This window comes from Channa argus, chromosome 12 (genome assembly GCF_033026475.1).
Source record: "Channa argus isolate prfri chromosome 12, Channa argus male v1.0, whole genome shotgun sequence".
NCBI classification, from domain to species: domain Eukaryota; kingdom Metazoa; phylum Chordata; class Actinopteri; order Anabantiformes; family Channidae; genus Channa; species Channa argus.
Genome location: NC_090208.1, coordinates 19487226 through 19513503, shown reverse-complemented (window position 1 = coordinate 19513503; position 26278 = coordinate 19487226). Strand labels below are relative to the sequence as shown.

Genomic DNA, 26278 nt, shown 5'->3' with positions numbered 1-26278 from the left:
CACACGACTCGAGCTTGCCCATGCCCACTCCCTCTTGACAGCTGGCTCTTTCGCCTCACTGAACACACAGCTGTCACGGCAACACCGCTGGCTTTGCGGGGCGTGGCGGAAAAAGCCAAAAGCGGCGTGACGCACAGCACTTTGAGGGGGACCGCAAAAGCCTTGGAGGCCGACGCGTTTGTCTTTGCACACTTTACAATCAGGGGAGAGCGCGAACGCAGTCCCCCACTACCACAAATTATGCAGTCGAGATTCCCACATTTGGGGAATTCGCAGGGGTCAGCACAACCGGAGTGCAATGGCTGAGCCTCGCCCTGGGTGAACCACCTTCTTGATCATGGTATCTCCCCTGCCAGGTAAGTATAAGTTGCACAGGCCAGAGACAAGCAGGGCATTCCTAGAGGCAGCAGCTTCGCTGACGGTGCTTTCGACGCATAGTCCCAGGGTCCGGCCCCTTCAGCATGAGCTGGCCTTCGTCTGCTGCTCCAGTGGATGGAAAGTTGCAAACACTGCCTCAATTAGCCTAGGCTGTGTGGTGCTATAAACTAAGCGTGCAGGCAATGGAAGACTTGTGTAAAGATGCAAAGACAGAACAAACTCAGAGAGGAGAGCACACGACTCAAGCTTGCCCATGCCCACTCCCTCTTGACAGCTGGCTCTTTCGCCTCACTGAACACACAGCTGTCACGGCAACACCGCTGGCTTTGCGGGGCGTGGCGGAAAAAGCCAAAAGCGGCGTGACGCACAGCACTCTGAGGAGACCACAACGCATTTCTTTTTGCACACTTTACAATCAGGGGAGAGCGCGAACGCAGTCCCCCACTACCACAAATTATGCAGTCGAGATTCCCACATTTGGGGAATTCGCAGGGGTCAGCACAACCGGAGTGCAATGGCTGAGCCTCGCCCTGGGTGAACCACCTTCTTGATCATGGTATCTCCCCTGCCAGGTAAGTATGAGTTGCACAGGCCAGAGACAAGCGGGGCATTCCTAGAGGCAGCAGCTTCGCTGACGGTGCTTTCCACGCATAGTCCCAGGGTCCGGCCCCTTCAGCATGAGCTGGCCTTCGTCTGCTGCTCCAGTGGATGGAAAGTTGCAAACACTGCCTCAATTAGCCTAGGCTGTGTAGTGCTATAAATTAAGCGTGCTGGCAATGGAAGACTTGTGTAAAGATGCAAAGACAGAACAAACTCAGAGAGGAGAGCACACGACTCGAGCTGGCCCATGCCCACTCCCTCTTGACAGCTGGCTCTTTCGCCTCACTGAACACACAGCTGTCACGGCAACACCGCTGGCTTTGCGGGGCGTGGCGGAAAAAGCCAAAAGCGGCGTGACCCACAGCACTCTGAGAAGGACCACAACGCATTTGTCTTTGCACACTTTACAATCAGGGGAGAGCGCGAACGCAGTCCCCCACTACCACAAATTATGCAGTAGAGATTCCCACATTCGGGGAATTCGCAGGGGTCAGTACAACCGGAGTGCAATGGCTGAGCCTCGCCCTGGGTGAACCACCTTCTTGATCATGGTATCTCCCCTGCCAGGTAAGTATGAGTTGCACAGGCCAGAGACAAGCGAGGCATTCCTAGAGGCAGCAGCTTCGCTGACGGTGCTTTCCACGCATAGTCCCAGGGTCCGGCCCCTTCAGCATGAGCTGGCCTTCGTCTGCTGCTCCATTTAGCCTAGGCTGTGTGGTGCTATAAACTAAGCGTGCTGGCAATGACGGTGCTTTCCACGCATAGTCCCAAGGTCCGGCCCCTTCAGCATGAGCTGGCCTTCGTCTGCTGCCTCAATTAACTTAGGCTGTGTGGTGCTATAAACTAAGCGTGCTGGCAATGGAAGACTTGTGTAAAGATGCAAAGACAGAACAAACTCAGAGAGGAGAGCACACGACTCGAGCTTGCCCATGCCCACTCCCTCTTGACAGCTGGCTCTTTCGCCTCACTGAACACACAGCTGTCACGGCAACACCGCTGGCTTTGCGGGGCGTGGCGGAAAAAGCCAAAAGCGGCGTGACGCACAGCACTTTGAGGGGGACCGCAAAAGCCTTGGAGGCCGACGCGTTTGTCTTTGCACACTTTACAATCAGGGGAGAGCGCGAACGCAGTCCCCCACTACCACAAATTATGCAGTCGAGATTCCCACATTTGGGGAATTCGCAGGGGTCAGCACAACCGGAGTGCAATGGCTGAGCCTCGCCCTGGGTGAACCACCTTCTTGATCATGGTATCTCCCCTGCCAGGTAAGTATGAGTTGCACAGGCCAGAGACAAGCGGGGCATTCCTAGAGGCAGCAGCTTCGCTGACGGTGCTTTCCACGCATAGTCCCAGGGTCCGGCCCCTTCAGCATGAGCTGGCCTTCGTCTGCTGCTCCAGTGGATGGAAAGTTGCAAACACTGCCTCAATTAGCCTAGGCTGTGTAGTGCTATAAACCAAGCGTGGTGGCAATGGAAGACTTGTGTAAAAATGCAAAGACAGAACAAACTCAGAGAGGAGAGCACACGACTCGAGCTGGCCCATGCCCACACCCTCTTGACAGCGGGTTCTTTCGCCTCACTGAACACACAGCTGTCACGGCAACACCGCTGACTTTGCGGGGCGTGGCGGAAAAAGCCAAAAGCGGCGTGACGCACAGCATTCTGAGGAGGACCACAACGCGTTTGTCTTTGCACACTTTACAATCAGGGGAGAGCGCGAACGCAGTCCCCCACTACCACAAATTATGCAGTCGAGATTCCCACATTTGGGGAATTCGCAGGGGTCAGCACAACCGGAGTGCAATGGCTGAGCCTCGCCCTGGGTGAACCACCTTCTTGATCATGGTATCTCCCCAGGCCAGGTAAGTATGAGTTGCACAGGCCAGAGACAAGCGAGGCATTCCTAGAGGTAGCAGCTTCGCTGACGGTGCTTTCCACGCATAGTCCCAGGGTCCGGCCCCTTCAGCATGAGCTGGCCTTCGTCTGCTGCTCCATTTAGCCTAGGCTGTGTGGTGCTATAAACTAAGCGTGCTGGCAATGACGGTGCTTTCCACGCATAGTCCCAGGGTCCGGCCCCTTCAGCATGAGCTGGCCTTCGTCTGCTGCCTCAATTAACCTAGGCTGTGTGGTGCTATAAACTAATCGTGCTGGCAATGGAAGACTTGTGTAAAGATGCAAAGACAGAACAAACTCAGAGAGGAGAGCACACGACTCGAGCTTGCCCATGCCCACTCCCTCTTGACAGCTGGCTCTTTCGCCTCACTGAACACACAGCTGTCACGGCAACACCGCTGGCTTTGCGGGGCGTGGCGGAAAAAGACAAAAGCGGCGTGACGCACAGCACTCTGAGGAGGACCACAACGCGTTTGTCTTTGCACACTTTACAATCAGGGGAGAGCGCGAACGCAGTCCCCCACTACCACAAATTATGCAGTCGAGATTCCTACATTTGGGGAATTTGCAGGGGTCAGTACAACCGGAGTGCAATGGCTGAGCCTCGCCCTGGGTGAACCACCTTCTTGATCATGGTATCTCCCCTGCCAGGTAAGTATGAGTTGCACAGACCAGAGACAAGCGGGGCATTCCTAGAGGCAGCAGCTTCGCTGACGGTGCTTTCGACGCATAGTCCCAGGGTCCGGCCCCTTCAGCATGAGCTGGCCTTCGTCTGCTGCCTCAATTAGCCTAGGCTGTGTGGTGCTATAAACTAAGCGTGCTGGCAATGGAAGACTTGTGTAAAGATGCAAAGACAGAACAAACTCAGAGAGGAGAGCACACGACTCGAGCTGGCCCATGCCCACTCCCTCTTGACAGCTGGCTCTTTCGCCTCACTGAACACACAGCTGTCACGGCAACACCGCTGGCTTTGCGGGGCGTGGCGGAAAAAGCCAAAAGCGGCGTGACGCACAGCACTTTGAGGGGGACCGCAAAAGCCTTGGAGGCCGACGCGTTTGTCTTTGCACACTTTACAATCAGGGGAGAGCGCGAACGCAGTCCCCCACTACCACAGATTATGCAGTTGAGATTCCCACATTTGGGGAATTTGTAGGGGTCAGCACAACCGGAGTGCAATGGCTGAGCCTCGCCCTGGGTTAACCACTATCTTGATCATGGTATCTCTCCTGCCAGGTAAGTATGAGTTGCACAGGCCAGAGACAAGCGAGGCAGTCCTAGAGGCAGCAGCTTCGCTGACGGTGCTTTCCACGCATAGTCCCAGGGTCCGGCCCCTTCAGCATGAGCTGGCCTTCGTCTGCTGCTCCAGTGGATGGAAAGTTGCAAACACTGCCTCAATTAGCCTAGGCTGTGTAGTGCTATAAATTAAGCGTGCTGGCAATGGAAGACTTGTGTAAAGATGCAAAGACAGAACAAACTCAGAGAGGAGAGCACACGACTCGAGCTGGCCCATGCCCACTCCCTCTTGACAGCTGGCTCTTTCGCCTCACTGAACACACAGCTGTCACGGCAACACCGCTGGCTTTGCGGGGCGTGGCGGAAAAAGCCAAAAGCGGCGTGACCCACAGCACTCTGAGAAGGACCACAACGCGTTTGTCTTTGCACACTTTACATTCAGGGGAGAGCGCGAACGCAGTCCCCCACTACCACAAATTATGCAGTTGAGATTCCCACATTTGGGGAATTCGCAGGGGTCAGCACAACCGGAGTGCAATGGCTGAGCCTCGCCCTGGGTGAACCACCTTCTTGATCATGGTATCTCCCCTGCCAGGTAAGTATGAGTTGCACAGGCCAGAGACAAGCGAGGCATTCCTAGAGGTAGCAGCTTCGCTGACGGTGCTTTCCACGCATAGTCCCAGGGTCCGGCCCCTTCAGCATGAGCTGGCCTTCGTCTGCTGCTCCATTTAGCCTAGGCTGTGTGGTGCTATAAACTAAGCGTGCTGGCAATGACGGTGCTTTCCACGCATAGTCCCAGGGTCCGGCCCCTTCAGCATGAGCTGGCCTTCGTCTGCTGCCTCAATTAACCTAGGCTGTGTGGTGCTATAAACTAAGCGTGCTGGCAATGGAAGACTTGTGTAAAGATGCAAAGACAGAACAAACTCAGAGAGGAGAGCACACGACTCGAGCTTGCCCATGCCCACTCCCTCTTGACAGCTGGCTCTTTCGCCTCACTGAACACACAGCTGTCACGGCAACACCGCTGGCTTTGCGGGGCGTGGCGGAAAAAGCCAAAAGCAGCGTGACGCACAGCACTCTGAGGAGGACCACAACGCGTTTCTCTTTGCACACTTTACAATCAGGGGAGAGCGCGAACGCAGTCCCCCACTACCACAAATTATGCAGTAGAGATTCCCACATTCGGGGAATTCGCAGGGGTCAGTACAACCGGAGTGCAATGGCTGAGCCTCGCCCTGGGTGAACCACCTTCTTGATCATGGTATCTCCCCTGCCAGGTAAGTATGAGTTGCACAGGCCAGAGACAAGCGAGGCATTCCTAGAGGCAGCAGCTTCGCTGACGGTGCTTTCCACGCATAGTCCCAGGGTCCGGCCCCTTCAGCATGAGCTGGCCTTCGTCTGCTGCTCCATTTAGCCTAGGCTGTGTGGTGCTATAAACTAAGCGTGCTGGCAATGACGGTGCTTTCCACGCATAGTCCCAAGGTCCGGCCCCTTCAGCATGAGCTGGCCTTCGTCTGCTGCCTCAATTAACTTAGGCTGTGTGGTGCTATAAACTAAGCGTGCTGGCAATGGAAGACTTGTGTAAAGATGCAAAGACAGAACATACTCAGAGAGGAGAGCACACGACTCGAGCTTGCCCATGCCCACTCCCTCTTGACAGCTGGCTCTTTCGCCTCACTGAACACACAGCTGTCACGGCAACACCGCTGGCTTTGCGGGGCGTGGCGGAAAAAGCCAAAAGCGGCGTGACGCACAGCACTTTGAGGGGGACCGCAAAAGCCTTGGAGGCCGACGCGTTTGTCTTTGCACACTTTACAATCAGGGGAGAGCGCGAACGCAGTCCCCCACTACCACAAATTATGCAGTCGAGATTCCCACATTTGGGGAATTCGCAGGGGTCAGCACAACCGGAGTGCAATGGCTGAGCCTCGCCCTGGGTGAACCACCTTCTTGATCATGGTATCTCCCCTGCCAGGTAAGTATGAGTAGCACAGGCCAGAGACAAGCGAGGCATTCCTAGAGGTAGCAGCTTCGCTGACGGTGCTTTCGACGCATAGTCCCAGGGTCCGGCCCCTTCAGCATGAGCTGGCCTTCGTCTGCTGCTCCAGTGGATGGAAAGTTGCAAACACTGCCTCAATTAGCCTAGGCTGTGTAGTGCTATAAATTAAGCGTGCTGGCAATGGAAGACTTGTGTAAAGATGCAAAGACAGAACAAACTCAGAGAGGAGAGCACACGACTCGAGCTGGCCCATGCCCACTCCCTCTTGACAGCTGGCTCTTTCGCCTCACTGAACACACAGCTGTCACGGCAACACCGCTGGCTTTGCGGGGCGTGGCGGAAAAAGCCAAAAGCGGCGTGACCCACAGCACTCTGAGAAGGACCACAACGCGTTTGTCTTTGCACACTTTACAATCAGGGGAGAGCGCGAACGCAGTCCCCCACTACCACAAATTATGCAGTCGAGATTCCCACATTTGGGGAATTCGCAGGGGTCAGCACAACCGGAGTGCAATGGCTGAGCCTCGCCCTGGGTGAACCACCTTCTTGATCATGGTATCTCCCCTGCCAGGTAAGTATGAGTTGCACAGGCCAGAGACAAGCGAGGCATTCCTAGAGGTAGCAGCTTCGCTGACGGTGCTTTCCACGCATAGTCCCAGGGTCCGGCCCCTTCAGCATGAGCTGGCCTTCGTCTGCTGCTCCATTTAGCCTAGGCTGTGTGGTGCTATAAACTAAGCGTGCTGGCAATGACGGTGCTTTCCACGCATAGTCCCAGGGTCCGGCCCCTTCAGCATGAGCTGGCCTACGTCTGCTGCCTCAATTAACCTAGGCTGTGTGGTGCTATAAACTAAGCGTGCTGGCAATGGAAGACTTGTGTAAAGATGCAAAGACAGAACAAACTCAGAGAGGAGAGCACACGACTCGAGCTTGCCCATGCCCACTCCCTCTTGACAGCTGGCTCTTTCGCCTCACTGAACACACAGCTGTCACGGCAACACCGCTGGCTTTGCGGGGCGTGGCGGAAAAAGCCAAAAGCGGCGTGACGCACAGCACTTTGAGGGGGACCGCAAAAGCCTTGGAGGCCGACGCGTTTGTCTTTGCACACTTTACAATCAGGGGAGAGCGCGAACGCAGTCCCCCACTACCACAAATTATGCAGTCGAGATTCCCACATTTGGGGAATTCGCAGGGGTCAGCACAACCGGAGTGCAATGGCTGAGCCTCGCCCTGGGTGAACCACCTTCTTGATCATGGTATCTCCCCTGCCAGGTAAGTATAAGTTGCACAGGCCAGAGACAAGCAGGGCATTCCTAGAGGCAGCAGCTTCGCTGACGGTGCTTTCGACGCATAGTCCCAGGGTCCGGCCCCTTCAGCATGAGCTGGCCTTCGTCTGCTGCTCCAGTGGATGGAAAGTTGCAAACACTGCCTCAATTAGCCTAGGCTGTGTGGTGCTATAAACTAAGCGTGCAGGCAATGGAAGACTTGTGTAAAGATGCAAAGACAGAACAAACTCAGAGAGGAGAGCACACGACTCAAGCTTGCCCATGCCCACTCCCTCTTGACAGCTGGCTCTTTCGCCTCACTGAACACACAGCTGTCACGGCAACACCGCTGGCTTTGCGGGGCGTGGCGGAAAAAGCCAAAAGCGGCGTGACGCACAGCACTCTGAGGAGACCACAACGCGTTTCTTTTTGCACACTTTACAATCAGGGGAGAGCGCGAACGCAGTCCCCCACTACCACAAATTATGCAGTCGAGATTCCCACATTTGGGGAATTCGCAGGGGTCAGCACAACCGGAGTGCAATGGCTGAGCCTCGCCCTGGGTGAACCACCTTCTTGATCATGGTATCTCCCCTGCCAGGTAAGTATGAGTTGCACAGGCCAGAGACAAGTGGGGCATTCCTAGAGGCAGCAGCTTCGCTGACGGTGCTTTCCACGCATAGTCCCAGGGTCCGGCCCCTTCAGCATGAGCTGGCCTTCGTCTGCTGCTCCAGTGGATGGAAAGTTGCAAACACTGCCTCAATTAGCCTAGGCTGTGTAGTGCTATAAATTAAGCGTGCTGGCAATCGAAGACTTGTGTAAAGATGCAAAGACAGAACAAACTCAGAGAGGAGAGCACACGACTCGAGCTGGCCCATGCCCACTCCCTCTTGACAGCTGGCTTTTTCGCCTCACTGAACACACAGCTGTCACGGCAACACCGCTGGCTTTGCGGGGCGTGGCGGAAAAAGCCAAAAGCGGCGTGACCCACAGCACTCTGAGAAGGACCACAACGCGTTTGTCTTTGCACACTTTACAATCAGGGGAGAGCGCGAACGCAGTCCCCCACTACCACATATTATGCAGTCGAGATTCCCACATTTGGGGAATTCGCAGGGGTCAGCACAACCGGAGTGCAATGGCTGAGCCTCGCCCTGGGTGAACCACCTTCTTGATCATGGTATCTCCCCTGCCAGGTAAGTATGAGTTGCACAGGCCAGAGACAAGCGAGGCATTCCTAGAGGTAGCAGCTTCGCTGACGGTGCTTTCCACGCATAGTCCCAGGGTCCGGCCCCTTCAGCATGAGCTGGCCTTCGTCTGCTGCTCCATTTAGCCTAGGCTGTGTGGTGCTATAAACTAAGCGTGCTGGCAATGACGGTGCTTTCCACGCATAGTCCCAGGGTCCGGCCCCTTCAGCATGAGCTGGCCTTCGTCTGCTGCCTCAATTAACCTAGGCTGTGTGGTGCTATAAACTAAGCGTGCTGGCAATGGAAGACTTGTGTAAAGATGCAAAGACAGAACAAACTCAGAGAGGAGAGCACACGACTCGAGCTTGCCCATGCCCACTCCCTCTTGACAGCTGGCTCTTTCGCCTCACTGAACACACAGCTGTCACGGCAACACCGCTGGCTTTGCGGGGCGTGGCGGAAAAAGCCAAAAGCGGCGTGACGCACAGCACTCTGAGGAGGAACACAACGCGTTTCTCTTTGCACACTTCACAATCAGGGGAGAGCGCGAACGCAGTACTACCACAAATTATGCAGTAGAGATTCCCACATTTGGGGAATTCGCAGGGGTCAGTACAACCGGAGTGCAATGGCTGAGCCTCGCCCTGGGTGAACCACCTTCTTGATCATGGTATCTCCCCTGCCAGGTAAGTATAAGTTGCACAGGCCAGAGACAAGCGGGGGATTCCTAGAGGCAGCAGCTTCGCTGACGGTGCTTTCGACGCATAGTCCCAGGGTCCGGCCCCTTCAGCATGAGCTGGCCTTCGTCTGCTGCTCCAGTGGATGGAAAGTTGCAAACACTGCCTCAATTAGCCTAGGCTGTGTGGTGCTATAAACTAAGCGTGCAGGCAATGGAAGACTTGTGTAAAGATGCAAAGACAGAACAAACTCAGAGAGGAGAGCACACAACTCGAGCTTGCCCATGCCCACTCCCTCTTGACAGCTGGCTCTTTCGCCTCACTGAACACACAGCTGTCACGGCAACACCGCTGGCTTTGCGGGGCTTGGCGGAAAAAGCCAAAAGCGGCGTGACGCACAGCACTCTGAGGAGACCACAACGCGTTTCTTTTTGCACACTTTACAATCAGGGGAGAGCGCGAACGCAGTCCCCCACTACCACAAATTATGCAGTCGAGATTCCCACATTTGGGGAATTCGCAGGGGTCAGCACAACCGGAGTGCAATGGCTGAGCCTCGCCCTGGGTGAACCACCTTCTTGATCATGGTATCTCCCCTGCCAGGTAAGTATGAGTTGGACAGGCCAGAGACAAGCGGGGCATTCCTAGAGGCAGCAGCTTCGCTGACGGTGCTTTCGACGCATAGTCCCAGGGTCCGGCCCCTTCAGCATGAGCTGGCCTTCGTCTGCTGCTCCAGTTAGCCTAGGCTGTGTGGTGCTATAAACTAAGCGTGCTGGCAATGACGGTGCTTTCCACGCATAGTCCCAGGGTCCGGCCCCTTCAGCATGAGCTGGCCTTCGTCTGCTGCCTCAATTAGCCTAGGCTGTGTGGTGCTATAAACTAAGCGTGCTGGCAATGGAAGACTTGTGTAAAGATGCAAAGACAGAACAAACTCAGAGAGGAGCGCACACGACTCGAGCTTGCCCATGCCCACTCCCTCTTGACAGCTGGCTCTTTCGCCTCACTGAACACACAGCTGTCACGGCAACACCGCTGGCTTTGCGGGGCGTGGCGGAAAAAGCCAAAAGCGGCGTGACGCACAGCACTTTGAGGGGGACCGCAAAAGCCTTGGAGGCCGACGCGTTTGTCTTTGAACACTTTACAATCAGGGGAGAGCGCGAACGCAGTCCCCCACTACCACAAATTATGCAGTCGAGATTCCCACATTTGGGGAATTCGCAGGGGTCAGCACAACCGGAGTGCAATGGCTGAGCCTCGCCCTGGGTGAACCACCTTCTTGATCATGGTATCTCCCCTGCCAGGTAAGTATAAGTTGCACAGGCCAGAGACAAGCAGGGCATTCCTAGAGGCAGCAGCTTCGCTGACGGTGCTTTCGACGCATAGTCCCAGGGTCCGGCCCCTTCAGCATGAGCTGGCCTTCGTCTGCTGCTCCAGTGGATGGAAAGTTGCAAACACTGCCTCAATTAGCCTAGGCTGTGTGGTGCTATAAACTAAGCGTGCAGGCAATGGAAGACTTGTGTAAAGATGCAAAGACAGAACAAACTCAGAGAGGAGAGCACACGACTCAAGCTTGCCCATGCCCACTCCCTCTTGACAGCTGGCTCTTTCGCCTCACTGAACACACAGCTGTCACGGCAACACCGCTGGCTTTGCGGGGCGTGGCGGAAAAAGCCAAAAGCGGCGTGACGCACAGCACTCTGAGGAGACCACAACGCGTTTCTTTTTGCACACTTTACAATCAGGGGAGAGCGCGAACGCAGTCCCCCACTACCACAAATTATGCAGTCGAGATTCCCACATTTGGGGAATTCGCAGGGGTCAGCACAACCGGAGTGCAATGGCTGAGCCTCGCCCTGGGTGAACCACCTTCTTGATCATGGTATCTCCCCTGCCAGGTAAGTATGAGTTGCACAGGCCAGAGACAAGTGGGGCATTCCTAGAGGCAGCAGCTTCGCTGACGGTGCTTTCCACGCATAGTCCCAGGGTCCGGCCCCTTCAGCATGAGCTGGCCTTCGTCTGCTGCTCCAGTGGATGGAAAGTTGCAAACACTGCCTCAATTAGCCTAGGCTGTGTAGTGCTATAAATTAAGCGTGCTGGCAATCGAAGACTTGTGTAAAGATGCAAAGACAGAACAAACTCAGAGAGGAGAGCACACGACTCGAGCTGGCCCATGCCCACTCCCTCTTGACAGCTGGCTTTTTCGCCTCACTGAACACACAGCTGTCACGGCAACACCGCTGGCTTTGCGGGGCGTGGCGGAAAAAGCCAAAAGCGGCGTGACCCACAGCACTCTGAGAAGGACCACAACGCGTTTGTCTTTGCACACTTTACAATCAGGGGAGAGCGCGAACGCAGTCCCCCACTACCACATATTATGCAGTCGAGATTCCCACATTTGGGGAATTCGCAGGGGTCAGCACAACCGGAGTGCAATGGCTGAGCCTCGCCCTGGGTGAACCACCTTCTTGATCATGGTATCTCCCCTGCCAGGTAAGTATGAGTTGCACAGGCCAGAGACAAGCGAGGCATTCCTAGAGGTAGCAGCTTCGCTGACGGTGCTTTCCACGCATAGTCCCAGGGTCCGGCCCCTTCAGCATGAGCTGGCCTTCGTCTGCTGCTCCATTTAGCCTAGGCTGTGTGGTGCTATAAACTAAGCGTGCTGGCAATGACGGTGCTTTCCACGCATAGTCCCAGGGTCCGGCCCCTTCAGCATGAGCTGGCCTTCGTCTGCTGCCTCAATTAACCTAGGCTGTGTGGTGCTATAAACTAAGCGTGCTGGCAATGGAAGACTTGTGTAAAGATGCAAAGACAGAACAAACTCAGAGAGGAGAGCACACGACTCGAGCTTGCCCATGCCCACTCCCTCTTGACAGCTGGCTCTTTCGCCTCACTGAACACACAGCTGTCACGGCAACACCGCTGGCTTTGCGGGGCGTGGCGGAAAAAGCCAAAAGCGGCGTGACGCACAGCACTCTGAGGAGGAACACAACGCGTTTCTCTTTGCACACTTCACAATCAGGGGAGAGCGCGAACGCAGTACTACCACAAATTATGCAGTAGAGATTCCCACATTTGGGGAATTCGCAGGGGTCAGTACAACCGGAGTGCAATGGCTGAGCCTCGCCCTGGGTGAACCACCTTCTTGATCATGGTATCTCCCCTGCCAGGTAAGTATAAGTTGCACAGGCCAGAGACAAGCGGGGGATTCCTAGAGGCAGCAGCTTCGCTGACGGTGCTTTCGACGCATAGTCCCAGGGTCCGGCCCCTTCAGCATGAGCTGGCCTTCGTCTGCTGCTCCAGTGGATGGAAAGTTGCAAACACTGCCTCAATTAGCCTAGGCTGTGTGGTGCTATAAACTAAGCGTGCAGGCAATGGAAGACTTGTGTAAAGATGCAAAGACAGAACAAACTCAGAGAGGAGAGCACACAACTCGAGCTTGCCCATGCCCACTCCCTCTTGACAGCTGGCTCTTTCGCCTCACTGAACACACAGCTGTCACGGCAACACCGCTGGCTTTGCGGGGCTTGGCGGAAAAAGCCAAAAGCGGCGTGACGCACAGCACTCTGAGGAGACCACAACGCGTTTCTTTTTGCACACTTTACAATCAGGGGAGAGCGCGAACGCAGTCCCCCACTACCACAAATTATGCAGTCGAGATTCCCACATTTGGGGAATTCGCAGGGGTCAGCACAACCGGAGTGCAATGGCTGAGCCTCGCCCTGGGTGAACCACCTTCTTGATCATGGTATCTCCCCTGCCAGGTAAGTATGAGTTGGACAGGCCAGAGACAAGCGGGGCATTCCTAGAGGCAGCAGCTTCGCTGACGGTGCTTTCGACGCATAGTCCCAGGGTCCGGCCCCTTCAGCATGAGCTGGCCTTCGTCTGCTGCTCCAGTTAGCCTAGGCTGTGTGGTGCTATAAACTAAGCGTGCTGGCAATGACGGTGCTTTCCACGCATAGTCCCAGGGTCCGGCCCCTTCAGCATGAGCTGGCCTTCGTCTGCTGCCTCAATTAGCCTAGGCTGTGTGGTGCTATAAACTAAGCGTGCTGGCAATGGAAGACTTGTGTAAAGATGCAAAGACAGAACAAACTCAGAGAGGAGCGCACACGACTCGAGCTTGCCCATGCCCACTCCCTCTTGACAGCTGGCTCTTTCGCCTCACTGAACACACAGCTGTCACGGCAACACCGCTGGCTTTGCGGGGCGTGGCGGAAAAAGCCAAAAGCGGCGTGACGCACAGCACTTTGAGGGGGACCGCAAAAGCCTTGGAGGCCGACGCGTTTGTCTTTGCACACTTTACAATCAGGGGAGAGCGCGAACGCAGTCCCCCACTACCACAAATTATGCAGTCGAGATTCCCACATTTGGGGAATTCGCAGGGGTCAACACAACCGGAGTGCAATGGCTGAGCCTCGCCCTGGGTGAACCACCTTCTTGATCATGGTATCTCCCCAGCCAGGTAAGTATGAGATGGACAGGCCAGAGACAAGCGGGGCATTCCTAGAGGCAGCAGCTTCGCTGACGGTGCTTTCGACGCATAGTCCCAGGGTCCGGCCCCTTCAGCATGAACTGGCCTTCGTCTGCTGCTCCAGTGGATGGAAAGTTGCAAACACTGCCTCAATTAGCCTAGGCTGTGTGGTGCTATAAACTAAGCGTGCAGGCAATGGAAGACTTGTGTAAAGATGCAAAGACAGAACAAACTCAGAGAGGAGAGCACACGACTCGAGCTTGCCCATGCCCACTCCCTCTTGACAGCTGGCTCTTTCGCCTCACTGAACACACAGCTGTCACGGCAACACCGCTGGCTTTGCGGGGCGTGGCGGAAAAAGCCAAAAGCGGCGTGACGCACAGCACTCTGAGGAGACCACAACGCGTTTCTTTTTGCACACTTTACAATCAGGGGAGAGCGCGAACGCAGTCCCCCACTACCACATATTATGCAGTCGAGATTCCCACATTTGGGGAATTCGCAGGGGTCAGCACAACCGGAGTGCAATGGCTGAACCTCGCCCTGGGTGAACCACCTTCTTGATCATGGTATCTCCCCTGCCAGGTAAGTATAAGTTGCACAGGCCAGAGACAAGCAGGGCATTCCTAGAGGCAGCAGCTTCGCTGACGGTGCTTTCGACGCATAGTCCCAGGGTCCGGCCCCTTCAGCATGAGCTGGCCTTCGTCTGCTGCTCCAGTGGATGGAAAGTTGCAAACATTGCCTCAATTAGCCTAGGCTGTGTGGTGCTATAAACTAAGCGTGCAGGCAATGGAAGACTTGTGTAAAGATGCAAAGACAGAACAAACTCAGAGAGGAGAGCACACGACTCGAGCTGGCCAATGCCCACTCCCTCTTGACAGCTGGCTCTTTCGCCTCACTGAACACACAGCTGTCACGGCAACACCGCTGGCTTTGCGGGGCGTGGCGGAAAAAGCCAAAAGCGGCGTGACCCACCGCACTCTGAGAAGGACCACAACGCGTTTGTCTTTGCACACTTTACAATCAGGGGAGAGCGCGAACGCAGTCCCCCACTACCACAAATTATGCAGTCGAGATTCCCACATTTGGGGAATTCGCAGGGGTCAGCACAACCGGAGTGCAATGGCTGAGCCTCGCCCTGGGTGAACCACCTTCTTGATCATGGTATCTCCCCTGCCAGGTAAGTATAAGTTGCACAGGTCAGAGACAAGCAGGGCATTCCTAGAGGAAGCAGCTTCGCTGACGGTGCTTTCGACGCATAGTCCCAGGGTCCGGCCCCTTCAGCATGAGCTGGCCTTCGTCTGCTGCTCCATTTAGCCTAGGCTGTGTGGTGCTATAAACTAAGCGTGCTGGCAATGACGGTGCTTTCCACGCATAGTCCCAGGGTCCGGCCCCTTCAGCATGAGCTGGCCTTCGTCTGCTGCCTCAATTAACCTAGGCTGTGTGGTGCTATAAACTAAGCGTGCTGGCAATGGAAGACTTGTGTAAAGATGCAAAGACAGAACAAACTCAGAGAGGAGAGCACACGACTCGAGCTTGCCCATGCCCACTCCCTCTTGACAGCTGGCTCTTTCGCCTCACTGAACATACAGCTGTCACGGCAACACCGCTGGCTTTGCGGGGCGTGGCGGAAAAAGCCAAAAGCGGCGTGACGCACCGCACTCTGAGGAGACCACAAAGCGTTTCTTTTTGCACACTTTACAATCAGGGGAGAGCGCGAACGCAGTCCCCCACTACCACAAATTATGCAGTCGAGATTCCCACATTTGGGGAATTCGCAGGGGTCAGCACAACCGGAGTGCAATGGCTGAGCCTCGCCCTGGGTGAACCACCTTCTTGATCATGGTATCTCCCCTGCCAGGTAAGTATGAGTTGCACAGGCCAGAGACAAGCGGGGCATTCCTAGAGGCAGCAGCTTCGCTGACGGTGCTTTCCACGCATAGTCCCAGGGTCCGGCCCCTTCAGCATGAGCTGGCCTTCGTCTGCTGTTCCAGTGGATGGAAAGTTGCAAACACTGCCTCAATTAGCCTAGGCTGTGTAGTGCTATAAATTAAGCGTGCTGGCAATGGAAGACTTGTGTAAAGATGCAAAGACAGAACAAACTCAGAGAGGAGAGCACACGACTCGAGCTGGCCCATGCCCACTCCCTCTTGACAGCTGGCTCTTTCGCCTCACTGAACACACAGCTGTCACGGCAACACCGCTGGCTTTGCGGGGCGTGGCGGAAAAAGCCAAAAGCGGCGTGACCTACAGCACTCTGAGAAGGACCACAACGCGTTTGTCTTTGCACACTTTACAATCAGGGGAGAGCGCGAACGCAGTCCCCCACTACCACAAATTATGCAGTCGAGATTCCCACATTTGGGGAATTCGCAGGGGTCAGCACAACCGGAGTGCAATGGCTGAGCCTCGCCCTGGGTGAACCACCTTCTTGATCATGGTATCTCCCCTGCCAGGTAAGTATGAGTAGCACAGGCCAGAGACAAGCGAGGCATTCCTAGAGGTAGCAGCTTCGCTGACGGTGCTTTCGACGCATAGTCCCAGGGTCCGGCCCCTTCAGCATGAGCTGGCCTTCGTCTGCTGCTCCAGTGGATGGAAAGTTGCAAACACTGCCTCAATTAGCCTAGGCTGTGTGGTGCTATAAACTAAGCGTGCAGGCAATGGAAGACTTGTGTAAAGATGCAAAGACAGAACAAACTCAGAGAGGAGAGCACACAACTCGAGCTTGCCCATGCCCACTCCCTCTTGACAGCTGGCTCTTTCGCCTCACTGAACACACAGCTGTCACGGCAACACCGCTGGCTTTGCGGGGCGTGGCGGAAAAAGCCAAAAGCGGCGTGACGCACAGCACTCTGAGGAGACCACAACGCGTTTCTTTTTGCACACTTTACAATCAGGGGAGAGCGCGAACGCAGTCCCCCACTACCACAAATTATGCAGTCGAGATTCCCACATTTGGGGAATTCGCAGGGGTCAGCACAACCGGAGTGCAATGGCTGAGCCTCGCCCTGGGTGAACCACCTTCTTGATCATGGTATCTCCCCTGCCAGGTAAGTATGAGTTGGACAGGCCAGAGACAAGCGGGGCATTCCTAGAGGCAGCAGCTTCGCTGACGGTGCTTTCGACGCATAGTCCCAGGGTCCGGCCCCTTCAGCATGAGCTGGCCTTCGTCTGCTGCTCCAGTTAGCCTAGGCTGTGTGGTGCTATAAACTAAGCGTGCTGGCAATGACGGTGCTTTCCACGCATAGTCCCAGGGTCCGGCCCCTTCAGCATGAGCTGGCCTTCGTCTGCTGCCTCAATTAGCCTAGGCTGTGTGGTGCTATAAACTAAGCTTGCTGGCAATGGAAGACTTGTGTAAAGATGCAAAGACAGAACAAACTCAGAGAGGAGCGCACACGACTCGAGCTTGCCCATGCCCACTCCCTCTTGACAGCTGGCTCTTTCGCCTCACTGAACACACAGCGGTCACGGCAACACCGCTGGCTTTGCGGGGCGTGGCGGAAAAAGCCAAAAGCGGCGTGACGCACAGCACTTTGAGGGGGACCGCAAAAGCCTTGGAGGCCGACGCGTTTGTCTTTGCACACTTTACAATCAGGGGAGAGCGCGAACGCAGTGCCCCACTACCACAATTTATGCAGTCGAGATTCCCACATTTGGGGAATTCGCAGGGGTCAGCACAACCGGAGTGCAATGGCTGAGCCTCGCCCTGGGTGAACCACCTTCTTGATCATGGTATCTCCCCTGCCAGGTAAGTATGAGTTGCACAGGCCAGAGACAAGCGAGGCATTCCTAGAGGTAGCAGCTTCGCTGACGGTGCTTTCCACGCATAGTCCCAGGGTCCGGCCCCTTCAGCATGAGCTGGCCTTCGTCTGCTGCTCCATTTAGCCTAGGCTGTGTGGTGCTATAAACTAAGCGTGCTGGCAATGACGGTGCTTTCCACGCATAGTCCCAGGGTCCGGCCCCTTCAGCATGAGCTGGCCTACGTCTGCTGCCTCAATTAACTTAGGCTGTGTGGTGCTATAAACTAAGCGTGCTGGCAATGGAAGACTTGTGTAAAGATGCAAAGACAGAACAAACTCAGAGAGGAGAGCACACGACTCGAGCTTGCCCATGCCCACTCCCTCTTGACAGCTGGCTCTTTCGCCTCACTGAACACACAGCTGTCACGGCAACACCGCTGGCTTTGCGGGGCGTGGCAGAAAAAGCCAAAAGCGGCGTGACGCACAGCACTTTGAGGGGGACCGCAAAAGCCTTGGAGGCCGACGCGTTTGTCTTTGCACACTTTACAATCAGGGGAGAGCGCGAACGCAGTCCCCCACTACCACAAATTATGCAGTCGAGATTCCCACATTTGGGGAATTCGCAGGGGTCAACACAACCGGAGTGCAATGGCTGAGCCTCGCCCTGGGTGAACCACCTTCTTGATCATGGTATCTCCCCTGCCAGGTAAGTATGAGTTGGACAGGCCAGAGACAAGCGGGGCATTCCTAGAGGCAGCAGCTTCGCTGACGGTGCTTTCGACGCATAGTCCCAGGGTCCGGCCCCTTCAGCATGAACTGGCCTTCGTCTGCTGCTCCAGTGGATGGAAAGTTGCAAACACTGCCTCAATTAGCCTAGGCTGTGTGGTGCTATAAACTAAGCGTGCAGGCAATGGAAGACTTGTGTAAAGATGCAAAGACAGAACAAACTCAGAGAGGAGAGCACACGACTCGAGCTTGCCCATGCCCACTCCCTCTTGACAGCTGGCTCTTTCGCCTCACTGAACACACAGCTGTCACGGCAACACCGCTGGCTTTGCGGGGCGTGGCGGAAAAAGCCAAAAGCGGCGTGACCCACAGCACTCTGAGAAGGACCACAACGCGTTTGTCTTTGCACACTTTACAATCAGGGGAGAGCGCGAACGCAGTCCCCCACTACCACAAATTATGCAGTCGAGATTCCCACATTTGGGGAATTCGCAGGGGTCAGCACAACCGGAGTGCAATGGCTGAGCCTCGCCCTGGGTGAACCACCTTCTTGATCATGGTATCTCCCCTGCCAGGTAAGTATGAGTTGCACAGGCCAGAGACAAGCGAGGCATTCCTAGAGGTAGCAGCTTCGCTGACGGTGCTTTCCACGCATAGTCCCAGGGTCCGGCCCCTTCAGCATGAGCTGGCCTTCGTCTGCTGCTCCATTTAGCCTAGGCTGTGTGGTGCTATAAACTAAGCGTGCTGGCAATGACGGTGCTTTCCACGCATAGTCCCAGGGTCCGGCCCCTTCAGCATGAGCTGGCCTACGTCTGCTGCCTCAATTAACCTAGGCTGTGTGGTGCTATAAACTAAGCGTGCTGGCAATGGAAGACTTGTGTAAAGATGCAAAGACAGAACAAACTCAGAGAGGAGAGCACACGACTCGAGCTTGCCCATGCCCACTCCCTCTTGACAGCTGGCTCTTTCGCCTCACTGAACACACAGCTGTCACGGCAACACCGCTGGCTTTGCGGGGCGTGGCGGAAAAAGCCAAAAGCAGCGTGACGCACAGCACTTTGAGGGGGGCCGCAAAAGCCTTAGAGGCCGACGCGTTTGTCTTTGCACACTTTACAATCAGGGGAGAGCGCGAACGCAGTCCCCCACTACCACAAATTATGCAGTCGAGATTCCCACATTTGGGGAATTCGCAGGGGTCAGCACAACCGGAGTGCAATGGCTGAGCCTCGCCCTGGGTGAACCACCTTCTTGATCATGGTATCTCCCCTGCCAGGTAAGTATAAGTTGCACAGGTCAGAGACAAGCAGGGCATTCCTAGAGGAAGCAGCTTCGCTGACGGTGCTTTCGACGCATAGTCCCAGGGTCCGGCCCCTTCAGCATGAGCTGGCCTTCGTCTGCTGCTCCATTTAGCGTAGGCTGTGTGGTGCTATAAACTAAGCGTGCTGGCAATGACGGTGCTTTCCACGCATAGTCCCAGGGTCCGGCCCCTTCAGCATGAGCTGGCCTTCGTCTGCTGCCTCAATTAACCTAGGCTGTGTGGTGCTATAAACTAAGCGTGCTGGCAATGGAAGACTTGTGTAAAGATGCAAAGACAGAACAAACTCAGAGAGGAGAGCACACGACTCGAGCTTGCCCATGCCCACTCCCTCTTGACAGCTGGCTCTTTCGCCTCACTGAACATACAGCTGTCACGGCAACACCGCTGGCTTTGCGGGGCGTGGCGGAAAAAGCCAAAAGCGGCGTGACGCACCGCACTCTGAGGAGACCACAAAGCGTTTCTTTTTGCACACTTTACAATCAGGGGAGAGCGCGAACGCAGTCCCCCACTACCACAAATTATGCAGTCGAGATTCCCACATTTGGGGAATTCGCAGGGGTCAGCACAACCGGAGTGCAATGGCTGAGCCTCGCCCTGGGTGAACCACCTTCTTGATCATGGTATCTCCCCTGCCAGGTAAGTATGAGTTGCACAGGCCAGAGACAAGCGGGGCATTCCTAGAGGCAGCAGCTTCGCTGACGGTGCTTTCCACGCATAGTCCCAGGGTCCGGCCCCTTCAGCATGAGCTGGCCTTCGTCTGCTGTTCCAGTGGATGGAAAGTTGCAAACACTGCCTCAATTAGCCTAGGCTGTGTAGTGCTATAAATTAAGCGTGCTGGCAATGGAAGACTTGTGTAAAGATGCAAAGACAGAACAAACTCAGAGAGGAGAGCACACGACTCGAGCTGGCCCATGCCCACTCCCTCTTGACAGCTGGCTCTTTCGCCTCACTGAACACACAGCTGTCACGGCAACACCGCTGGCTTTGCGGGGCGTGGCGGAAAAAGCCAAAAGCGGCGTGACCTACAGCACTCTGAGAAGGACCACAACGCGTTTGTCTTTGCACACTTTACAATCAGGGGAGAGCGCGAACGCAGTCCCCCACTACCACAAATTATGCAGTCGAGATTCCCACATTTGGGGAATTCGCAGGGGTCAGCACAACCGGAGTGCAATGGCTGAGCCTCGCCCTGGGTGAACCACCTTCTTGATCATGGTATCTCCCCTGCCAGGTAAGTATGAGTAGCACAGGCCAGAGACAAGCGAGGGATTCCTAGAGGTAGCAGCTTCGCTGACGGTGCTTTCGACGCATAGTCCCAGGGTCCGGCCCCTTCAGCATGAGCTGGCCTTCGTCTGCTGCTCCAGTGGATGGAAAGTTGCAAACACTGCCTCAATTAGCCTAGGCTGTGTAGTGCTATAAATTAAGCGTGCTGGCAATGGAAGACTTGTGTAAAGATGCAAAGACAGAACAAACTCAGAGAGGAGAGCACACGACTCGAGCTGGCCCATGCCCACTCCCTCTTGACAGCTGGCTCTTTCGCCTCACTGAACACACAGCTGTCACGGCAACACCGCTGGCTTTGCGGGGCGTGGCGGAAAAAGCCAAAAGCGGCGTGACCCACAGCACTCTGAGAAGGACCACAACGCGTTTGTCTTTGCACACTTTACAATCAGGGGAGAGCGCGAACGCAGTCCCCCACTACCACAAATTATGCAGTCGAGATTCCCACATTTGGGGAATTCGCAGGGGTCAGTACAACCGGAGTGCAATGGCTGAGCCTCGCCCTGGGTGAACCACCTTCTTGATCATGGTATCTCCCCTGCCAGGTAAGTATGAGTTGCACAGGCCAGAGACAAGCGAGGCATTCCTAGAGGTAGCAGCTTCGCTGACGGTGCTTTCCACGCATAGTCCCAGGGTCCGGCCCCTTCAGCATGAGCTGGCCTTCGTCTGCTGCTCCATTTAGCCTAGGCTGTGTGGTGCTATAAACTAAGCGTGCTGGCAATGACGGTGCTTTCCACGCATAGTCCCAGGGTCCGGCCCCTTCAGCATGAGCTGGCCTACGTCTGCTGCCTCAATTAACCTAGGCTGTGTGGTGCTATAAACTAAGCGTGCTGGCAATGGAAGACTTGTGTAAAGATGCAAAGACAGAACAAACTCAGAGAGGAGAGCACACGACTCGAGCTTGCCCATGCCCACTCCCTCTTGACAGCTGGCTCTTTCGCCTCACTGAACACACAGCTGTCACGGCAACACCGCTGGCTTTGCGGGGCGTGGCGGAAAAAGCCAAAAGCGGCGTGACGCACAGCACTTTGAGGGGGACCGCAAAAGCCTTGGAGGCCGACGCGTTTGTCTTTGCACACTTTACAATCAGGGGAGAGCGCGAACGCAGTCCCCCACTACCACAAATTATGCAGTCGAGATTCCCACATTTGGGGAATTCGCAGGGTTCAGCACAACCGGAGTGCAATGGCTGAGCCTCGCCCTGGGTGAACCACCTTCTTGATCATGGTATCTCCCCTGCCAGGTAAGTATAAGTTGCACAGGCCAGAGACAAGCAGGGCATTCCTAGAGGCAGCAGCTTCGCTGACGGTGCTTTCGACGCATAGTCCCAGGGTCCGGCCCCTTCAGCATGAGCTGGCCTTCGTCTGCTGCTCCAGTGGATGGAAAGTTGCAAACACTGCCTCAATTAGCCTAGGCTGTGTGGTGCTATAAACTAAGCGTGCAGGCAATGGAAGACTTGTGTAAAGATGCAAAGACAGAACAAACTCAGAGAGGAGAGCACACGACTCAAGCTTGCCCATGCCCACTCCCTCTTGACAGCTGGCTCTTTCGCCTCACTGAACACACAGCTGTCACGGCAACACCGCTGGCTTTGCGGGGCGTGGCGGAAAAAGCCAAAAGCGGCGTGACGCACAGCACTCTGAGGAGACCACAACGCGTTTCTTTTTGCACACTTTACAATCAGGGGAGAGCGCGAACGCAGTCCCCCACTACCACAAATTATGCAGTCGAGATTCCCACATTTGGGGAATTCGCAGGGGTCAGCACAACCGGAGTGCAATGGCTGAGCCTCGCCCTGGGTGAACCACCTTCTTGATCATGGTATCTCCCCTGCCAGGTAAGTATGAGTTGCACAGGCCAGAGACAAGCGGGGCATTCCTAGAGGCAGCAGCTTCGCTGACGGTGCTTTCCACGCATAGTCCCAGGGTCCGGCCCCTTCAGCATGAGCTGGCCTTCGTCTGCTGCTCCAGTGGATGGAAAGTTGCAAACACTGCCTCAATTAGCCTAGGCTGTGTAGTGCTATAAATTAAGCGTGCTGGCAATGGAAGACTTGTGTAAAGATGCAAAGACAGAACAAACTCAGAGAGGAGAGCACACGACTCGAGCTGGCCCATGCCCACTCCCTCTTGACAGCTGGCTTTTTCGCCTCACTGAACACACAGCTGTCACGGCAACACCGCTGGCTTTGCGGGGCGTGGCGGAAAAAGCCAAAAGCGGCGTGACCCACAGCACTCTGAGAAGGACCACAACGCGTTTGTCTTTGCACACTTTACAATCAGGGGAGAGCGCGAACGCAGTCCCCCACTACCACATATTATGCAGTCGAGATTCCCACATTTGGGGAATTCGCAGGGGTCAGCACAACCGGAGTGCAATGGCTGAGCCTCGCCCTGGGTGAACCACCTTCTTGATCATGGTATCTCCCCTGCCAGGTAAGTATGAGTTGCACAGGCCAGAGACAAGCGAGGCATTCCTAGAGGTAGCAGCTTCGCTGACGGTGCTTTCCACGCATAGTCCCAGGGTCCGGCCCCTTCAGCATGAGCTGGCCTTCGTCTGCTGCTCCATTTAGCCTAGGCTGTGTGGTGCTATAAACTAAGCGTGCTGGCAATGACGGTGCTTTCCACGCATAGTCCCAGGGTCCGGCCCCTTCAGCATGAGCTGGCCTTCGTCTGCTGCCTCAATTAACCTAGGCTGTGTGGTGCTATAAACTAAGCGTGCTGGCAATGGAAGACTTGTGTAAAGATGCAAAGACAGAACAAACTCAGAGAGGAGAGCACACGACTCGAGCTTGCCCATGCCCACTCCCTCTTGACAGCTGGCTCTTTCGCCTCACTGAACACACAGCTGTCACGGCAACACCGCTGGCTTTGCGGGGCGTGGCGGAAAAAGCCAAAAGCGGCGTGACGCACAGCACTCTGAGGAGGAACACAACGCGTTTCTCTTTGCACACTTCACAATCAGGGGAGAGCGCGAACGCAGTACTACCACAAATTATGCAGTAGAGATTCCCACATTTGGGGAATTCGCAGGGGTCAGTACAACCGGAGTGCAATGGCTGAGCCTCGCCCTGGGTGAACCACCTTCTTGATCATGGTATCTCCCCTGCCAGGTAAGTATAAGTTGCACAGGCCAGAGACAAGCGGGGCATTCCTAGAGGCAGCAGCTTCGCTGACGGTGCTTTCGACGCATAGTCCCAGGGTCCGGCCCCTTCAGCATGAGCTGGCCTTCGTCTGCTGCTCCAGTGGATGGAAAGTTGCAAACACTGCCTCAATTAGCCTAGGCTGTGTGGTGCTATAAACTAAGCGTGCAGGCAATGGAAGACTTGTGTAAAGATGCAAAGACAGAACAAACTCAGAGAGGAGAGCACACAACTCGAGCTTGCCCATGCCCACTCCCTCTTGACAGCTGGCTCTTTCGCCTCACTGAACACACAGCTGTCACGGCAACACCGCTGGCTTTGCGGGGCGTGGCGGAAAAAGCCAAAAGCGGCGTGACGCACAGCACTCTGAGGAGACCACAACGCGTTTCTTTTTGCACACTTTACAATCAGGGGAGAGCGCGAACGCAGTCCCCCACTACCACAAATTATGCAGTCGAGATTCCCACATTTGGGGAATTCGCAGGGGTCAGCACAACCGGAGTGCAATGGCTGAGCCTCGCCCTGGGTGAACCACCTTCTTGATCATGGTATCTCCCCTGCCAGGTAAGTATGAGTTGGACAGGCCAGAGACAAGCGGGGCATTCCTAGAGGCAGCAGCTTCGCTGACGGTGCTTTCGACGCATAGTCCCAGGGTCCGGCCCCTTCAGCATGAGCTGGCCTTCGTCTGCTGCTCCAGTTAGCCTAGGCTGTGTGGTGCTATAAACTAAGCGTGCTGGCAATGACGGTGCTTTCCACGCATAGTCCCAGGGTCCGGCCCCTTCAGCATGAGCTGGCCTTCGTCTGCTGCCTCAATTAGCCTAGGCTGTGTGGTGCTATAAACTAAGCTTGCTGGCAATGGAAGACTTGTGTAAAGATGCAAAGACAGAACAAACTCAGAGAGGAGCGCACACGACTCGAGCTTGCCCATGCCCACTCCCTCTTGACAGCTGGCTCTTTCGCCTCACTGAACACACAGCGGTCACGGCAACACCGCTGGCTTTGCGGGGCGTGGCGGAAAAAGCCAAAAGCGGCGTGACGCACAGCACTTTGAGGGGGACCGCAAAAGCCTTGGAGGCCGACGCGTTTGTCTTTGCACACTTTACAATCAGGGGAGAGCGCGAACGCAGTGCCCCACTACCACAATTTATGCAGTCGAGATTCCCACATTTGGGGAATTCGCAGGGGTCAGCACAACCGGAGTGCAATGGCTGAGCCTCGCCCTGGGTGAACCACCTTCTTGATCATGGTATCTCCCCTGCCAGGTAAGTATGAGTTGCACAGGCCAGAGACAAGCGAGGCATTCCTAGAGGTAGCAGCTTCGCTGACGGTGCTTTCCACGCATAGTCCCAGGGTCCGGCCCCTTCAGCATGAGCTGGCCTTCGTCTGCTGCTCCATTTAGCCTAGGCTGTGTGGTGCTATAAACTAAGCGTGCTGGCAATGACGGTGCTTTCCACGCATAGTCCCAGGGTCCGGCCCCTTCAGCATGAGCTGGCCTACGTCTGCTGCCTCAATTAACCTAGGCTGTGTGGTGCTATAAACTAAGCGTGCTGGCAATGGAAGACTTGTGTAAAGATGCAAAGACAGAACAAACTCAGAGAGGAGAGCACACGACTCGAGCTTGCCCATGCCCACTCCCTCTTGACAGCTGGCTCTTTCGCCTCACTGAACACACAGCTGTCACGGCAACACCGCTGGCTTTGCGGGGCGTGGCGGAAAAAGCCAAAAGCGGCGTGACGCACAGCACTTTGAGGGGGACCGCAAAAGCCTTGGAGGCCGACGCGTTTGTCTTTGCACACTTTACAATCAGGGGAGAGCGCGAACGCAGTCCCCCACTACCACAAATTATGCAGTCGAGATTCCCACATTTGGGGAATTCGCAGGGGTCAGCACAACCGGAGTGCAATGGCTGAGCCTCGCCCTGGGTGAACCACCTTCTTGATCATGGTATCTCCCCTGCCAGGTAAGTATAAGTTGCACAGGCCAGAGACAAGCAGGGCATTCCTAGAGGCAGCAGCTTCGCTGACGGTGCTTTCGACGCATAGTCCCAGGGTCCGGCCCCTTCAGCATGAGCTGGCCTTCGTCTGCTGCTCCAGTGGATGGAAAGTTGCAAACACTGCCTCAATTAGCCTAGGCTGTGTGGTGCTATAAACTAAGCGTGCAGGCAATGGAAGACTTGTGTAAAGATGCAAAGACAGAACAAACTCAGAGAGGAGAGCACACGACTCAAGCTTGCCCATGCCCACTCCCTCTTGACAGCTGGCTCTTTCGCCTCACTGAACACACAGCTGTCACGGCAACACCGCTGGCTTTGCGGGGCGTGGCGGAAAAAGCCAAAAGCGGCGTGACGCACAGCACTCTGAGGAGACCACAACGCGTTT

The 26278-nt window shown here is 55.4% G+C and overlaps 38 non-coding genes and 3 pseudogenes across 38 annotated transcripts; all 41 read right to left on the bottom strand.

The window, feature by feature from the left end:
- Positions 1-200: 200 nt before the first annotated feature.
- On the bottom strand, positions 201-364 carry LOC137138509 (U1 spliceosomal RNA). The gene has a single exon (XR_010916055.1). It is a non-coding gene; the product is annotated as a U1 spliceosomal RNA (small nuclear RNA).
- Positions 365-794: 430 nt separating this feature from the next.
- Positions 795-958, bottom strand: LOC137138508 (U1 spliceosomal RNA). Its single transcript, XR_010916054.1, has one exon. It is a non-coding gene; the product is annotated as a U1 spliceosomal RNA (small nuclear RNA).
- A 431-nt stretch (positions 959-1389) lies between these two features.
- Positions 1390-1553, bottom strand: LOC137138628 (U1 spliceosomal RNA). The gene has a single exon (XR_010916171.1). It is a non-coding gene; the product is annotated as a U1 spliceosomal RNA (small nuclear RNA).
- A 534-nt stretch (positions 1554-2087) lies between these two features.
- LOC137138506 (U1 spliceosomal RNA) lies at positions 2088-2251 on the bottom strand. Its single transcript, XR_010916053.1, has one exon. It is a non-coding gene; the product is annotated as a U1 spliceosomal RNA (small nuclear RNA).
- A 431-nt stretch (positions 2252-2682) lies between these two features.
- On the bottom strand, positions 2683-2847 carry LOC137138638 (U1 spliceosomal RNA). The gene has a single exon (XR_010916181.1). It is a non-coding gene; the product is annotated as a U1 spliceosomal RNA (small nuclear RNA).
- Positions 2848-3365: 518 nt separating this feature from the next.
- LOC137138646 (U1 spliceosomal RNA) lies at positions 3366-3529 on the bottom strand. The gene has a single exon (XR_010916189.1). It is a non-coding gene; the product is annotated as a U1 spliceosomal RNA (small nuclear RNA).
- A 418-nt stretch (positions 3530-3947) lies between these two features.
- Positions 3948-4111, bottom strand: LOC137138675 (U1 spliceosomal RNA). Its single transcript, XR_010916207.1, has one exon. It is a non-coding gene; the product is annotated as a U1 spliceosomal RNA (small nuclear RNA).
- A 431-nt stretch (positions 4112-4542) lies between these two features.
- Positions 4543-4706, bottom strand: LOC137138571 (U1 spliceosomal RNA). The gene has a single exon (XR_010916116.1). It is a non-coding gene; the product is annotated as a U1 spliceosomal RNA (small nuclear RNA).
- Positions 4707-5224: 518 nt separating this feature from the next.
- LOC137138627 (U1 spliceosomal RNA) lies at positions 5225-5388 on the bottom strand. Its single transcript, XR_010916170.1, has one exon. It is a non-coding gene; the product is annotated as a U1 spliceosomal RNA (small nuclear RNA).
- A 534-nt stretch (positions 5389-5922) lies between these two features.
- LOC137138504 (U1 spliceosomal RNA) lies at positions 5923-6086 on the bottom strand. Its single transcript, XR_010916051.1, has one exon. It is a non-coding gene; the product is annotated as a U1 spliceosomal RNA (small nuclear RNA).
- A 431-nt stretch (positions 6087-6517) lies between these two features.
- On the bottom strand, positions 6518-6681 carry LOC137138503 (U1 spliceosomal RNA). Its single transcript, XR_010916050.1, has one exon. It is a non-coding gene; the product is annotated as a U1 spliceosomal RNA (small nuclear RNA).
- Positions 6682-7215: 534 nt separating this feature from the next.
- Positions 7216-7379, bottom strand: LOC137138502 (U1 spliceosomal RNA). The gene has a single exon (XR_010916049.1). It is a non-coding gene; the product is annotated as a U1 spliceosomal RNA (small nuclear RNA).
- Positions 7380-7809: 430 nt separating this feature from the next.
- On the bottom strand, positions 7810-7973 carry LOC137138501 (U1 spliceosomal RNA). The gene has a single exon (XR_010916048.1). It is a non-coding gene; the product is annotated as a U1 spliceosomal RNA (small nuclear RNA).
- A 431-nt stretch (positions 7974-8404) lies between these two features.
- Positions 8405-8568, bottom strand: LOC137138562 (U1 spliceosomal RNA). Its single transcript, XR_010916108.1, has one exon. It is a non-coding gene; the product is annotated as a U1 spliceosomal RNA (small nuclear RNA).
- A 523-nt stretch (positions 8569-9091) lies between these two features.
- Positions 9092-9245, bottom strand: LOC137138669 (U1 spliceosomal RNA; annotated as a pseudogene).
- A 430-nt stretch (positions 9246-9675) lies between these two features.
- On the bottom strand, positions 9676-9839 carry LOC137138500 (U1 spliceosomal RNA). Its single transcript, XR_010916047.1, has one exon. It is a non-coding gene; the product is annotated as a U1 spliceosomal RNA (small nuclear RNA).
- Positions 9840-10373: 534 nt separating this feature from the next.
- Positions 10374-10537, bottom strand: LOC137138498 (U1 spliceosomal RNA). The gene has a single exon (XR_010916045.1). It is a non-coding gene; the product is annotated as a U1 spliceosomal RNA (small nuclear RNA).
- Positions 10538-10967: 430 nt separating this feature from the next.
- LOC137138497 (U1 spliceosomal RNA) lies at positions 10968-11131 on the bottom strand. Its single transcript, XR_010916044.1, has one exon. It is a non-coding gene; the product is annotated as a U1 spliceosomal RNA (small nuclear RNA).
- Positions 11132-11562: 431 nt separating this feature from the next.
- LOC137138561 (U1 spliceosomal RNA) lies at positions 11563-11726 on the bottom strand. The gene has a single exon (XR_010916107.1). It is a non-coding gene; the product is annotated as a U1 spliceosomal RNA (small nuclear RNA).
- A 523-nt stretch (positions 11727-12249) lies between these two features.
- Positions 12250-12403, bottom strand: LOC137138668 (U1 spliceosomal RNA; annotated as a pseudogene).
- Positions 12404-12833: 430 nt separating this feature from the next.
- Positions 12834-12997, bottom strand: LOC137138496 (U1 spliceosomal RNA). The gene has a single exon (XR_010916043.1). It is a non-coding gene; the product is annotated as a U1 spliceosomal RNA (small nuclear RNA).
- A 534-nt stretch (positions 12998-13531) lies between these two features.
- LOC137138573 (U1 spliceosomal RNA) lies at positions 13532-13695 on the bottom strand. The gene has a single exon (XR_010916118.1). It is a non-coding gene; the product is annotated as a U1 spliceosomal RNA (small nuclear RNA).
- A 430-nt stretch (positions 13696-14125) lies between these two features.
- On the bottom strand, positions 14126-14289 carry LOC137138596 (U1 spliceosomal RNA). The gene has a single exon (XR_010916140.1). It is a non-coding gene; the product is annotated as a U1 spliceosomal RNA (small nuclear RNA).
- Positions 14290-14720: 431 nt separating this feature from the next.
- LOC137138495 (U1 spliceosomal RNA) lies at positions 14721-14884 on the bottom strand. The gene has a single exon (XR_010916042.1). It is a non-coding gene; the product is annotated as a U1 spliceosomal RNA (small nuclear RNA).
- A 517-nt stretch (positions 14885-15401) lies between these two features.
- On the bottom strand, positions 15402-15565 carry LOC137138494 (U1 spliceosomal RNA). Its single transcript, XR_010916041.1, has one exon. It is a non-coding gene; the product is annotated as a U1 spliceosomal RNA (small nuclear RNA).
- A 431-nt stretch (positions 15566-15996) lies between these two features.
- Positions 15997-16160, bottom strand: LOC137138493 (U1 spliceosomal RNA). Its single transcript, XR_010916040.1, has one exon. It is a non-coding gene; the product is annotated as a U1 spliceosomal RNA (small nuclear RNA).
- A 430-nt stretch (positions 16161-16590) lies between these two features.
- LOC137138492 (U1 spliceosomal RNA) lies at positions 16591-16754 on the bottom strand. The gene has a single exon (XR_010916039.1). It is a non-coding gene; the product is annotated as a U1 spliceosomal RNA (small nuclear RNA).
- Positions 16755-17288: 534 nt separating this feature from the next.
- LOC137138611 (U1 spliceosomal RNA) lies at positions 17289-17452 on the bottom strand. The gene has a single exon (XR_010916155.1). It is a non-coding gene; the product is annotated as a U1 spliceosomal RNA (small nuclear RNA).
- Positions 17453-17986: 534 nt separating this feature from the next.
- On the bottom strand, positions 17987-18150 carry LOC137138535 (U1 spliceosomal RNA). The gene has a single exon (XR_010916081.1). It is a non-coding gene; the product is annotated as a U1 spliceosomal RNA (small nuclear RNA).
- A 431-nt stretch (positions 18151-18581) lies between these two features.
- LOC137138490 (U1 spliceosomal RNA) lies at positions 18582-18745 on the bottom strand. The gene has a single exon (XR_010916038.1). It is a non-coding gene; the product is annotated as a U1 spliceosomal RNA (small nuclear RNA).
- A 534-nt stretch (positions 18746-19279) lies between these two features.
- On the bottom strand, positions 19280-19443 carry LOC137138489 (U1 spliceosomal RNA). Its single transcript, XR_010916037.1, has one exon. It is a non-coding gene; the product is annotated as a U1 spliceosomal RNA (small nuclear RNA).
- Positions 19444-19960: 517 nt separating this feature from the next.
- On the bottom strand, positions 19961-20124 carry LOC137138488 (U1 spliceosomal RNA). Its single transcript, XR_010916036.1, has one exon. It is a non-coding gene; the product is annotated as a U1 spliceosomal RNA (small nuclear RNA).
- Positions 20125-20555: 431 nt separating this feature from the next.
- Positions 20556-20719, bottom strand: LOC137138486 (U1 spliceosomal RNA). Its single transcript, XR_010916034.1, has one exon. It is a non-coding gene; the product is annotated as a U1 spliceosomal RNA (small nuclear RNA).
- A 431-nt stretch (positions 20720-21150) lies between these two features.
- Positions 21151-21314, bottom strand: LOC137138552 (U1 spliceosomal RNA). The gene has a single exon (XR_010916098.1). It is a non-coding gene; the product is annotated as a U1 spliceosomal RNA (small nuclear RNA).
- Positions 21315-21848: 534 nt separating this feature from the next.
- Positions 21849-22012, bottom strand: LOC137138540 (U1 spliceosomal RNA). The gene has a single exon (XR_010916086.1). It is a non-coding gene; the product is annotated as a U1 spliceosomal RNA (small nuclear RNA).
- Positions 22013-22442: 430 nt separating this feature from the next.
- On the bottom strand, positions 22443-22606 carry LOC137138485 (U1 spliceosomal RNA). Its single transcript, XR_010916033.1, has one exon. It is a non-coding gene; the product is annotated as a U1 spliceosomal RNA (small nuclear RNA).
- A 431-nt stretch (positions 22607-23037) lies between these two features.
- On the bottom strand, positions 23038-23201 carry LOC137138560 (U1 spliceosomal RNA). Its single transcript, XR_010916106.1, has one exon. It is a non-coding gene; the product is annotated as a U1 spliceosomal RNA (small nuclear RNA).
- A 523-nt stretch (positions 23202-23724) lies between these two features.
- On the bottom strand, positions 23725-23878 carry LOC137138667 (U1 spliceosomal RNA; annotated as a pseudogene).
- A 430-nt stretch (positions 23879-24308) lies between these two features.
- On the bottom strand, positions 24309-24472 carry LOC137138484 (U1 spliceosomal RNA). Its single transcript, XR_010916032.1, has one exon. It is a non-coding gene; the product is annotated as a U1 spliceosomal RNA (small nuclear RNA).
- A 534-nt stretch (positions 24473-25006) lies between these two features.
- On the bottom strand, positions 25007-25170 carry LOC137138610 (U1 spliceosomal RNA). Its single transcript, XR_010916154.1, has one exon. It is a non-coding gene; the product is annotated as a U1 spliceosomal RNA (small nuclear RNA).
- A 534-nt stretch (positions 25171-25704) lies between these two features.
- LOC137138483 (U1 spliceosomal RNA) lies at positions 25705-25868 on the bottom strand. The gene has a single exon (XR_010916031.1). It is a non-coding gene; the product is annotated as a U1 spliceosomal RNA (small nuclear RNA).
- Between the last annotated feature and the right edge of the window lie 410 nt (positions 25869-26278).